The sequence below is a fragment of the Marmota monax genome, unplaced genomic scaffold, assembly GCF_021218885.2.
Source record: "Marmota monax isolate L192 unplaced genomic scaffold, Marmota_monax_Labrador192_F-V1.1 WCK01_AAM20220418_F8-fsc00074, whole genome shotgun sequence".
Lineage (NCBI taxonomy): Eukaryota > Metazoa > Chordata > Mammalia > Rodentia > Sciuridae > Marmota > Marmota monax.
Genome location: NW_026694232.1, coordinates 7,635,780 through 7,648,874, shown reverse-complemented (window position 1 = coordinate 7,648,874; position 13,095 = coordinate 7,635,780).

Sequence of the window (13,095 nt, the reverse complement as noted above, 5' to 3'; positions counted from 1 at the left end):
ATCTAAGGTACCATATTCTTATCTCCATTACTATGCAACATAAGACTAGTGGTCTTATAAATTCCTCATGTTTGCCAAACACATTACATGGAAGATCATAGTATTAATTTGGAAAGGGAAACAGTTTTATGGCATCTAAAAGACTGAAAAAAATTACCTCTAATCCTTTTGGGAATCAAAGAGGCAATAAAGTGAAATTGAGTGCAGAAAGACTCACATTGTAAATCCATTTACTACCAAGCCTTGTTTACACAGGATTTATTCGTGCCAGTAACTAGTCACCAAAGCTTAATAGCATGACTTTACCAGAATTTCATTTAAAGAAGTGTCTGATATATTTTTTTTTCTTTTTGCAAATAGTGTTCAGCTGATTAAAGCCTAATTACACACATTGAATTAAAGGTGTGAGTACATAATAAAATGTTCCAGCTAAAAGGAATCTGTGCTGGTGTTTGATTTCCAGCTAGTAATTTGGCTGGTATAAAATGGAAACAAGAAAGCAGAATTGTTTAAAAGGTGCAGCTTTATGACAACATGCATTTCTAAACTGGAAAAAGAAACAGACAGATATATTGCACACTTTTGAAATGGGGCATGCTGAAATCTAAAACAGCTTTTTCTATTACCCAACATTTATAATAATAATACAAACCACACTCACAGAAGCCAACAGCCAGAAAAAAAAAACATATTTCCATTTTAACGCCTTTAGATGATCAAAGCATCAGCTTAATATAATCAGCTGAAATCCATTTACCCTCGAGCTTGCCACTGTGCCCAGGGACCGCTTTCCCTTCCAGCCCTATCTATTCTGGAACAGGTGCTATAGTAGTAAATTAATTAGTCTGTGGAGAAGCACCTTGTTCTCCATCTCCACAGGCCTCTTGTGGGTCAGGGCCTCGAGGACTTCGCCATCTGGGCAGAGTTTCCCCTAGAGAAACAATCAAAGCTCACAGATTGCAGCCTACAGAGGAAGGTTCAGATGACAATTAACCTTATTAGGCCTCATTTTTTACAGTTTATAGTGTGTCAACATGTTGGCTCCATAAATAATCTGCTACATCAAATAGGTGAATAAAAAAAAAGATTTCTCCCCTTGTTAAAAGTTTTAAAGCCTCTGGAAAAAGAAGCATAATAGTTAAGAGAAATAGTGTCATTTACAAATATACAAATGTGGGAAGAATTGAGTAGGGAGGTGGGTAGGCTCTAGATTTCAAATAAAGTTTATGAAGAAAACCATCATCCATTTCTTCTGGATATAAATTTGTGAGGAAGAAGTGCCTCAATTTCTATTCTAGGTCTTCCAAACTCTTCACTCATACTTTCTGCCTTGCATGTGTATGATCTTGTAACATCTGGTTAACTTAAACAATATATGCTCTTTTAAAAAAAAATGTATTTTTGCTTCTTTCCCCAAAGACAGTAATACAAATAAGATCCTGTTGTCCTGGGAATGCAAAAACAAAAACAAAATCTGCAAGACAATTAACATCATAGCTTGTCATAAAATCAACAGATACTTAAACCTACAGTTTTAATCAGAGTGAATTTCATTAAACAGTTCCCAGATGACATTGCCATTTGCCATTTGGCACAAACACACATAAATGCCCACTTTTAAAAAATCTTTCAAAGCATAACATAAAAGAGAGTTTCCTAACATATTATCAAAAAGATTCTTGTGAGAAGACTTGGAGTTCTAATTTAGGTTTTGCTCCTTGTTGACAGGGCCTACTGGGGCCTACTCCTTTTTCAATTCTATGACATAACTCAGAGTTAATGTTTTAAACTTGGAAAGGTATGCCCTCCCTGCTGGTTTCTCCCTCTTTTGCAGCTTCCTTAGACAGTGAGAGTGGGCCTCCCAAGTCTCCACTGGGTTAATGATATGGTTGGAAGCTTACTGACAGTGTTAGCAGCTCTGTCTTCTCGCATAGCCCCTGTGTTGATTCACGTGTAAGTTGGAAATATTTGCAAACTTGAGCTGCTTAATGTGAGAGCCCAGGACCTCATTTGATTCTGCCTGTAGATAGTTTGGTGGGATTAGAAGTGATGAAGAAAGAAGAAACTTCATTCAGTGTAGCTTTTAGAGCTTAATACAACATCAGCAAATGTGACACTGCTGCTTGCATCTAACCTTGTTGTGATTGTTCTTTAATCACAATTTACTATCATGATTATAGAGCATAGTTGGGATGGAAAGCTGGAGGCATTCATCAACTTAAATACTAAGAAGTGGATCATGAAGTTAAGGCATCTGTCTTTGGTATTGAAGAAAAGCCTGGAAGAGCCTCTGACAAAACAGTGCCCTCTAGTGGAGACACATACTCACGGAGTCAGTAATTCTCTCCAATTGAGTGGGGTCAGGAGTTGGGAATTTGGGTGCAGACAGATGTTTTCCTATCATTGGACATGTAGGTTTCTCCCACAGGCAAGAAGGGCACTCTCCATTCCCATGGAAAGCATTTGTTAAGGGCCTCTCATGTGCCAGGACTGGTGCTGTATATATAGGGTACAAAGATGGCAGAATCCTTGCCCTCAAGCAGCTAGATATGGACAAACATAATCACATTTGAAAGCAGAAAGCATTGAAGGAAGAGAAGTAGAGAGGTGGGAAAGGAAGGCAGATCATTAAAAGAGAGAAGATGAACATTTTCATGAGGGCTTTCATGGAAAACTACTAAATCCAACCAAGCATTGAAGTGGTCCTTTAGTACCTATGATAGGTTCACTCCAAAAATTTACCTGTTAAAAGTGAGCAAACAGTCAGACAGGAGAACTCTGCTCTCCGTCACCAAGGACCTTTCTTGTGTTATTGTCACTCAAATAGATCTAAAGATCTTGACTAGGAAAGTCAGGGTTTGTGCAGTTTGACAACTCCTTAGGAGAAAGGAAGGAACATTCTTCTCCCCAAGACCCCCTTTCCCGTAGGTCATTCTGTGGACTTCTTGGCTGAGGTATATAAGAGCGTCAACCTCAGACTTAGGACTGTGTGTGATCACTAACTGGACACCCAAATGAAAGCTAGAATGATTGTGTCTCCTTCAACATTAATCACATTCTGTTTGCACCTTGAGCATATAAAGCACATCATAGTATTATGGGCCTTGAGGCACTGTCACATAGACCGTGTTACATACCACAGAGTCATGAAATCCCATGGAATCATAGTGAAATAGAACAATGGAGCTGCGTTGGTGAACAATCAAAAAAGACACAGAAAACAAGAGACAAATGAAACTGGTAAGATTTTCCTCTATGACCCTCCCGATAAAAAGCTTCCTTTAATCTCTCGACTGATTAATTATCCCCCTCAGTGCAGCCTCACCGAACCCTGTACGTATTTCCATTACAACATGTGTTATGTTACAATGCACTTTGTTTACAGTCATCTTTTCCTAGACATATTTCTCAAATCTCCTTAAAGTCAGGGACCATGTTCTTTATCACTGTATCCTTATTTCCTTTTCCTAAAAAAAAAATACCTAGTACAAAATAATCATTCAGTTAATATTCACTGGTTGGGTTGCTACTCAAAATATGTAACAGTTTGAAAGGAATACATTATATCATTTCCCAAATTCTACTGGATAAGTAGTATAAGAAGATAGATGGTATACACATAAGAAAATTTCAATACAAGACTAGAGATGTATCTCAGTGACACAGTACTTGCCTTGCATGTTCAATCACCAACACTGGAAAAAAAAAGAAAACTTAAGGATCAGCAAATGGAGAAATCATAGTCTTGCTAAGAACCAAAGACCTTTAAAAACGTACTGAACTTGCTAAGTATTTTTTTCCTTTTTTTTTTTTTTGGTACCAGGAATTGAACTCGGGGGCACTCAACCACTGAGCCACATCCCCAGCCCTATTTTGTTTATTTAGAGACAGGGTCTCCCTGTTTCTTGGTGCCTTGCTGTTGTCAAAGCTGGGCAAACTATTTTTTAAAAGACCCTTAAATTCAGCAGGACTGTGGGGAACCTGGCATATACAAAACTACATGTTACTGTGAAGGTATGGCATTCAACTTTGAAGAAAAGCAATCTACACAGGCATTGTTCACCTTCTGAATCTAGGAATTTTGTTTGGGGGAGGTTACCTCATAATAGGATACTTCAACAAGAAAAGGAAAAAGGAACAAAAAATATGCTTGTCAATACCTCTGAGAGTTATGAATAAAGGGAAAGAGAAAGAAAAGATGGAACGACAGAGAAAGAGGAAGAAAACCAGGAAGTTTCAAAATGAAAAAAGAGAAAAAAGAAAATGATAGAAGCAAGAAAGGGTACAGGAAGAAAGTGAAGAAAGGAAAACAGAAATAAGATAAATGCCCAACAAAGGAACAGAGCAGACACTTAAAGAAGAAGAAATATGAATAGGCAACAAATATTTGAAAAAAAATGTTCAACATCTCTAGCAATTACAGAAATGCAAATTAAAACTATACTGAGATTTCATCTCATTTCAGTCAGAGTGGCAATGATCAAGAATACAAGTAACAAGAAATGTTGGCAAAGATGTGGGGAAGCAGGCACCCTCATACGTTGCTGGTGGGACTGCAAATTGGAACAACCACTCTGGAAAGCAGTATGGAGATTCCTCAGAAAAGTAGGGATGGAACCACTATTTGATCCAGTTATCCCACTCCTTGGTTCATACCCAGAGGACTTAAAATCAGCATACTATAGTGACACAGCCACATCAATGTTTATAGCAGCTTAATTCACAATAATTAAGCTATGGAACCAACCTAGGTATCCTTCAACAGATGAATGGATAAAGAACATGTGGTATGTATACATAATGTAGTATTACTCAGCCATAAAGAAGAATGACTTTCTGACATTTGCCAGTAAATGGATGGATCTGGAGACTATCAAGCTAAGTGAATTAGGCCACTCCCCAAAAGCCAAAAGTTGAATGTCTTCTGTGATGTGATATGTGGAAGCTAACCCACACAGTGGGGGAATAGAAATTCAGTTGATTAGACCATGGGGAATGGAGTGAAGGGAGAGAGACTAGAAAAAGGAAAGACAGTGGAATAAATATAAAATAATTTTCCTATGTACTTATATGAAAACATCACAGTGAATCATACCATCGTGTACATCCACAAGACTGGGGCCTAACTAGAATAAGACATATTCCATGATATATAACTATATTATATTGTCATGTTTAACTAAAAAGAATCAATAAATTAAAAAAAGATAAATGTCCAAGAAGAAGGAAATAGATAAGTAAACATGACATTTTATTATAGGGAGACACTATATAATTAACTAAAAGATGACTATGTTTACTGGATAGATGCATGGAAGATATATATGTATAGATTATGTATATAGATATGCATATATATGTACATATACTTATAAATTAGTGTCTGGGGGTATTATGTATGGATTGGACATTTGTGAGGCTGTGACTATTCAGTCCTTGTAACAACCCTGCCTGGCAGGTTATTTTGAACAGTGTCTAATAGGTTAAATTTGAAATAAACTGATTTCAAGAAAGTAAATATCCATTAAATAGCACTCTGTGAAACCATAACTCATTATAATAACATAAATTTTAGTGATATAAACACTTAGAATACAATTCCCATTTTAAAATTCTATCCACTAAAAATAATAAAATAGTAATAACATCTTCTAATTTGTCTGGAGCCTTATCCAGAGATGGAAGGGAAATGGAACATGGACCCACAATCAAAAAAAGACCAATTTGATGAAGGAAAATATTTCTCCTCTCCTATATAAAAATTTATGTTTTGGGGAGGAAGGGTTGTTGCAGAATCTTGGCCTTCATTTCTGAAAGTCTTCCGGTCTCTACCAACAGGGAGAAGCCCAAACTGTCTCCATTAACCTCTGATCATAGCATGAGGTGAAGGAGAATCATGCAAACTGAGAATATTTAAATATTCTCTCTGCATAAAAGCTGTTTAGCTGCTGGAATCATTTCCTCTTGCTGTCCTTGAGCTAAAGAAGTGGATCGATCAGCAGGGGAGGTGAACAGATGCAGCTGGAGAGGAAGGGAGGCTCAGGGGAATCACATTTGAGCAGCCGTGGGGGATGAGACACGACAGAGGGGAGTTCACAGAAGCAGCTGGAAGAATGAAGCAACAGAGGGAAGGGGCTCGGCGAGTCAAAAGCAAGAGACAAGACTTGCTCCGAGAAGCTCACAGCTTGCAATATGCCCTAAATGTCTGCACAGAGTGAGGAAGACACTTATGCCCAAGGGGACTGAAGTCATTTCCTCTTTTCCATTACAGCCTGCAGAAAAATTGAATACACATTTCAATCTTCCATTTGCCCTTTTTGGACATTCATGGCCTCTGTGATCAAGGCTCACCCAAGATATGTAACCCTGCTGGCCATCCTCCTATTATAGTCTCATTTCCCAAAGGGTAAAGCCATTCATCTGTACAAAGTTATGCCCATGAAAAATGTCAGGAAATGCCCAGGATTGCTCTTCTTTCTAAGCATCAGGGACTCACTCTCCTCCTCACATCCCATAGGTGAATGCTACCTCTTGTGTCCTGCCATTCAAGGAAATCCAAATGACCAAGAGTCAGAATTCTTGAAAGAGAATTCCTGGCCAAGAGAGAGCTTAGAACCCAACACTGAGTAAGTAAGAGTGAATAACAAATTTATACCCCTCAGAAAGTGTTTCAATTAAACAAAGAACCCTGCCATCCGGGAAAAACTGAAAGCTCTGTACTTAGGATGCCACTGTTTACTAAACGTCTTTATTATTAATGCTGTAACTAAGCAAAGAACAAAAACATTCACATCTTATAGAAGTGTTCATTTTGTTTCTGGGGATAACCCTGGAAATTAAGATAATAATAGTCCTTTGCATTAATACAGGGCTTTACAGTCTACTGGCAATTACTACATGTTTTGTATTTGTTATCTTTAATTTTTAAAGGTGGGAATTTAGGGACTACTGTATCATTTCTAAATTCCATTTAGAATGTGGGATATTCTTTAGAACAATTATTACCTGTACACACATGTGCATTAAAAAAATGATCACTTGTGGTTTCTTAGTCTTAAATCTATAGCTCTTCTACATCCTAACAATCCTGTCAGGACCTGGGACAGTGGTTGATTCCCACTGCCACATAGGTATTTGAAGGTAATATGCTAAATGGTAGTATATTAAGGGGAGGATTCCACTGTAACAACTCTTCATATATTACAGGAGACACCAAAAAAGCTGGCCTTCGAGATATTGAAACAAAGTTAAATCGCCCTTTTAAAAATCTTTCAGTAGAAAACTATTATGCCAGTCTATCTATTTTAAGTATAAATTTTTTGTAGCCTCAAGTAATACTAACATGAACAGCACATAGCCAAACATAAATGCAAGTTAATTTTCAGAAACCTTTCTTCAAGGAGTTTTATATGAATATGCTATTATTTTTCCTTCTCTTCCCTGTGGACCAAGGTTACTAATATTGTTTCCTTTTGCAAAGAGCATATAAAAAGAAACTAAGATGAGAGGAAGAGAACAGAGATGGGAATTAATATTTATTGTGCATTTTAAAAGTGCTTGATAAAGCACTGATTTTTTTTCACAGTAAAACCTTCATAATAACCTTTATAATAACCCTGAGAAATAGGTGTTCTTCTCTAGATGAGGAAACTGAAGCTCTGAAAACTTCAATGACTGATCTAAGAGACCCAGATGACCTAGAGCTTCTATTAGCTAGAGCTACTAATTATGCCTCTGTTTGTGTGTTCCTGTGTTTACTAAATCTCTGTGTTCTTCTCCCTCTCTCCTTCGAACACAAACACATACCAGAAGACACAGACACACAATCAGAGTTAAAATGAGAATGACAATAAAACATTGAATGTGGTGATGCTGGGAAGCCACACACGATGTGTCCAGATGGTAGGGACAAATATGAAATCATATAAATAACGCATATCTCATGCAAATCAGGCTCAGAAACTGTCTGATGAGAAACCTGGGAGGTCATCTTTGGATGGAGCAATGAAAGTACAGAGCTCTTAGGTGCTGGGGAAGATGGCTGCGTACAGGTAGGTTTCAGTCTAATTGTTTCGTGCACAGAACTCCAAGACTCATCCTCCTGACTTCTCCAAGTGGTTACCAAGCCCTCCCTTGGAACTACTTGGGAATTTTTATTAAATGTCTACCTAGGTTTTGCCATGTTTCACAAAATGGCAGCCTCTCCTTGAAATTCTAAGTTCACAGCACCTCTTTCCCCTGAAAAACCCTTTTGCAAATGCATGCAAAATTGTGCACTTAAACATTTTTTGAAATGGTGTTTATAGTTTTCTCCAGATTTCCAAAAGAATATTCAACTATCAAAAGTGAAGAACTGCTGTTCTGGGCTATGAGATCCATTTCCATATTCCCTCTGGTTAGCACATGACTTGGCCCTCAATACGTGTCTGATTAATAGACCAGTGGGTAATACTCATGGGGACTCTAAAAGAAAACACACAATCCCATCTATGCTCTTTGGCCTCTAAGAATTCTGTAAACATTAAATAGTTCTGTTTTAGCAGTGGCTCAGCATTGGGTTGACTGGATGAGCTTTGAAGCCCTTTGCCTAGGGTATAGTCTGCACTCTATCACTTCCTCACTGCGACTTTGGCCAAGCCATTTAGCTAAATCTCCATTTCCTCAACTCTGAAATAAGGTTTGTAATAATAACAGTACCTCCTATGAATTACTACTATTAATGCCTATGTGCTTTTACTCAACACGTACTACTTATTGATTCTCTGTAATGGTCTGGAATAGTCTATTGGCATAGGATGAAATTCTCATGCACACAAAAATGGTAACAAAAAGTCAAGAATGTCCCATTTGAATTTTTGGAGTTTTTGTGTTAAGAGCTTTGACTTCATGTTCAGTTTCTTCCCAGTAGTTCCCTTAAGTCCTCCAAGCCACCATGGCAGATGATAATCAGTTTTACTGAAATGTTCCTAACAAGGATGCAGGAGCAGAGACATACTTTATGGAAGGCTTGAGGGAGAAATGGCTTGGACCTATCTTGAAACTCTCTTCTGGCTTCCTATCAAAAACAATTATTTTTAGCCTACTAAGCCTTGTAACATTTTTACTGTGATATGCTTTTTCCCCCCTCATTGTTCTATATGCCTTTAATTCTGAAACATAAGCAATTGTACTACCAAAGCTTATAACAATAAGCAAATAAATATTTTGAGCAGTTTAAACAACTTAATGACTATTACTATGAGAGTAATGTACCAAAAATCTACCTGCTGAATTCTATCTTTTACCAAGTAATTCTGGTAAAAGAGTTTATTCTGGTGATCTACGCCTGGCTATGTTCATATTTGTACATAATCATGTGTGCACAGTAGGTCCTCATGAATTTATACAAACCCATGTTGAAGATGGGTTTGTAATTGCTAGGCATTGCTAATCTAGTGAATCAGGAAGCCCATTTGCAAACAATTAATTTAAAGGCAAAAATAATTGCATTTCTTACCAAGTCAGTCTTGGAAGAATCAGACAGCCTCAGAACCATCACAGCTAATAACAAGACTGGAGGGAAGTGCATTCTGTTGCTGCATTTCTCATTCTAATAGTCTCTCCTCACTGCATTTTGGCTGGTGCATCAGGCCTTTCTGCACTAGGATAATAATTGATGGCAGGTTGACACACAGCCCAAGGAGAGCTCTATCAGGAGGTCTCCTGGGCCTAGGGATCAGTGTGCTTAAAATATTAGGATTTGATAGAGTTAACACTTGCCCTTGAGCAGATGGTTTTGAACATTCTGTCAACACTGCCAGTGATTACTGCAAACAGATTCTTCATCCCAGAGGGACGGGAGTGAAGTGCTTTCTAGCTCCCGAGTCTCATCGAAGAGGTGTAAAACGTGTCATTTCCAGGGTCTTCTCTCAGCTGTGAGGAGTGCAAACGGTTCCCACACCACACAGCCAGAGCCATGACTTAATCAAGAGACTGCCTGAATCTGGGGGAAGCACAGTCCTGGCTGAACTTAAATATAATGTGAATCTTCATATTTTGCACCACTGGAATACTTTGGGATTTTGAATTTCTTTTTTACAACCTGCTCAGAATAATGATTAACAGTGGTTATACCTCCAGTAAGTGTAAGAGGTGTGAGAATGGAATCAAATTATAGAAGTAATTTGATTTAAAGTTTCCAAAGTAGAAATTAACATACCTACCAGTATTTATTTGTTCGCTTGTTTGTTTATATATTATTTTTGGAGGTGGGGGTCTCACTATATTGCTCAGGCTGGTTGAATTCCTGGGCTCAAGGGATCCTTCTGTCTCAGCTTTCTGAGTAGCTGGGACTATAGGTGCCTGGCACAATACCTGGCTCACTGCTTATTAATAATCTTGGCAAATTCACTTTGTGGAGTTGAGGTGGATAATGTCTCTTTAAGTGAAAATCATTTCCTACTTTTTTGAATGAACAGGCTTAGAAGAATCAGGAAATGAAATAATCAACAAGGGGAGATCAGAAAAAGCAACCTCCAAGGTTCATTCTATGGTGGAATGAACCAGTTAGAGAAAAGTGCACAGATAGCCCTGGTAGCATCATTTTCCAGTATTTCCCCCCCCAAGCCTGCTCTGTGTTGTAAGGAATGCCATTGGCTAAATAAAATGGCCTTTACTCCAAAATAAGAGCAGTCACAGAGTCCTGAACACAGAACCAGCACTCGCAGAATCTTTACAATGGAAGGAGTTGGCAAGGGACCTCCTACCCACAGTGATGACAACACTTCATTGTTAGAAAATAAGGCCCAAGAGAAGCCTCTCCAGCTACACCCTGTGCAGACAGTTGTGTTCCGTGCTGACTACCGGGTCCTGCTGCGGATCCCGCAGTGAGTGAGTGAACCACAGCAACTTCCCACCCTTAGTCTGAGAGCAAATGCCTTGCAGGACCACTGAGCCCATGGAGTCCAACAATGGAGAGAGGTTTTTTGGATGTTGTTGTTATTGTTGAAAGAGAACTAGAAGGAAGTGTATGACAGGCAAAGCTGAAAGATTCACAGATCCAGACCTTGGCTCTCATGCTAAAGGTTTATAACCTCCCCCTTCATTATATCATCTTGCTGTGATGCTCTGAACACCTGCGCTATTAAATTCTTTTCTTCGATTTTTTTTAATAAGAAAAAATTAACAAAGTAAAATTTGTTGACAGTGTTCACAGTCAAGGCAGTGGGTGTTCCACCTATGCGCTGTCACATTTTTCATGTTCATTTCTGCAGGTGCTAAATACATGCTGACAACAACATATGTTACCAATCTTAAATGTGTGTGTTTTTTTTTTAAACTCGTAATTAAGGAGTGCTCACAGCTTGAAAAAAAAATAATACAGGTGAAAGCTGCCTCTGCCCAAAGATTTCTTCTTATTTATTTTTCTTCTGCCATTAGGTAGTTTTGAATGCACTCTGTATAGAGAAAGTAAGCTCTTAAAATTATTATCTATGTAAGCCACAAAACAAATTTGTAACTTAATGCTAAAAACACTTAAATGCACTGCTGTCCCAGAAAACCTATGTATTCCTCCCTTGATTTCTTAAATTTAAAAAAATTGTTCTTTTTAAATAGACATGACAGTAGAGTGTGTTTTGACTTATTCTAAAGAGATAGAGTATAACTTATTCTAATTTGGACCCCATTCTTGTGACTGCACAGGACCGCCCTGGATATTGTTTTGTTTCCTTGATTATTTTTACATTTCTTGCTTCTTTTAATAATACATTTGGGTTTTCAGGAAAAAAAAATCACACAAACCCTCCAAAAAGAATTTATTATCCTGTACAAATTTCAAAGTTGTACAAACATTCCAAGTAGAATATATAGATCTTTGATCCTTTTGTTACTTTCTGGCTGTGGACAAGATCACTTCTGCCTAGTTTAACAGTTAGAAGGAAATTATTGTAATTTTATCCCTATGAATTTCAGAGATAATTTCTCTTTATTGGTCAGTAGGGAACTCTATAATAGCTTCCACGTTCCTCCTCTAGAGACCAATGATGGAATGATTGATGATGTTTTCAAAATGAATATGATGAGATTCTTGGACAGCTGGTAAGAAAGAGCTTCGACATGTTCCCCAAAAGTGACCCTCCCTACCTGTAGTCACCATCCCATCCCCAAACTGCAGGACACTGGTCAGAGTCCATATCTCAAGACCTGGCTTTTCCTCCCCCAAGATATTCACATAAACAAACTGTTCTCTCCTCTTTTAAAGGCCTTTATTGAATACTCTGTCCAAGGCTGTTTTACTCCAGAACTCAGATACACAATCCTGGCTTTGTGTCCTTTGAGACTGTTGTCATATTATGTATTATTTTTAAAATTAACTTATTTGTTAATTTTCTGACTAAAATGTAAGCTCTATCAGATCAGAAATGGTGCATCTGCCTTATCCACATCTAGGACAGAGCCTGGTACAAAGTAGATGTTCAATGAATCTTTGTTGAATAAGTTAAAAAGTTGTTTAAGAAAAATACAGATATCTAGGCTGTTTTTCCTGAAGATTTTAATTCAGTATGTCTCAGGTGAAGCCAAAAGTCTGTGGTAAAAGCACTTCAGGTGTTTTGGATGATCAGGCCAAGTCAATAAACACTCTCATAGAACTTTGCCATGCCACCTGGCCCATGAACCAGTGGTATCATCAGGGAACTTATAAGAAATGGAGGCTCTCGAGGCCCAGCCTCAGCCCCGCTGTATCAGAACCTTCGTTAGCAAGATTCCTGGTGGAACTATTCACTAATTGAAATCTGAGAAACACTGCCCAGCCACAGGTGTTGCCAAACCAAGTCTCCCTTGCCAATGTGATGCATGAATGGAGTCATCACCAGGACTGTCTGGCAGACACCCTCTGGCAGTGAGAATGGGAATGCTCAATCAGCTCAGTTCACCACCTGCTGAAAGTTAATGTCTAACTTCTGGACCAGGAATTCTCTCAGCATGGTCCCTAGATGAACACCAATGGTGTCACTTGACTTACTGGAAATACAGACTCTTGGACCCACCTCAGACCTACTGAATTAGAGGCCAGGGCCCTGTCACCTGCCTTTTAACCAACTTGCCCCTACTCTA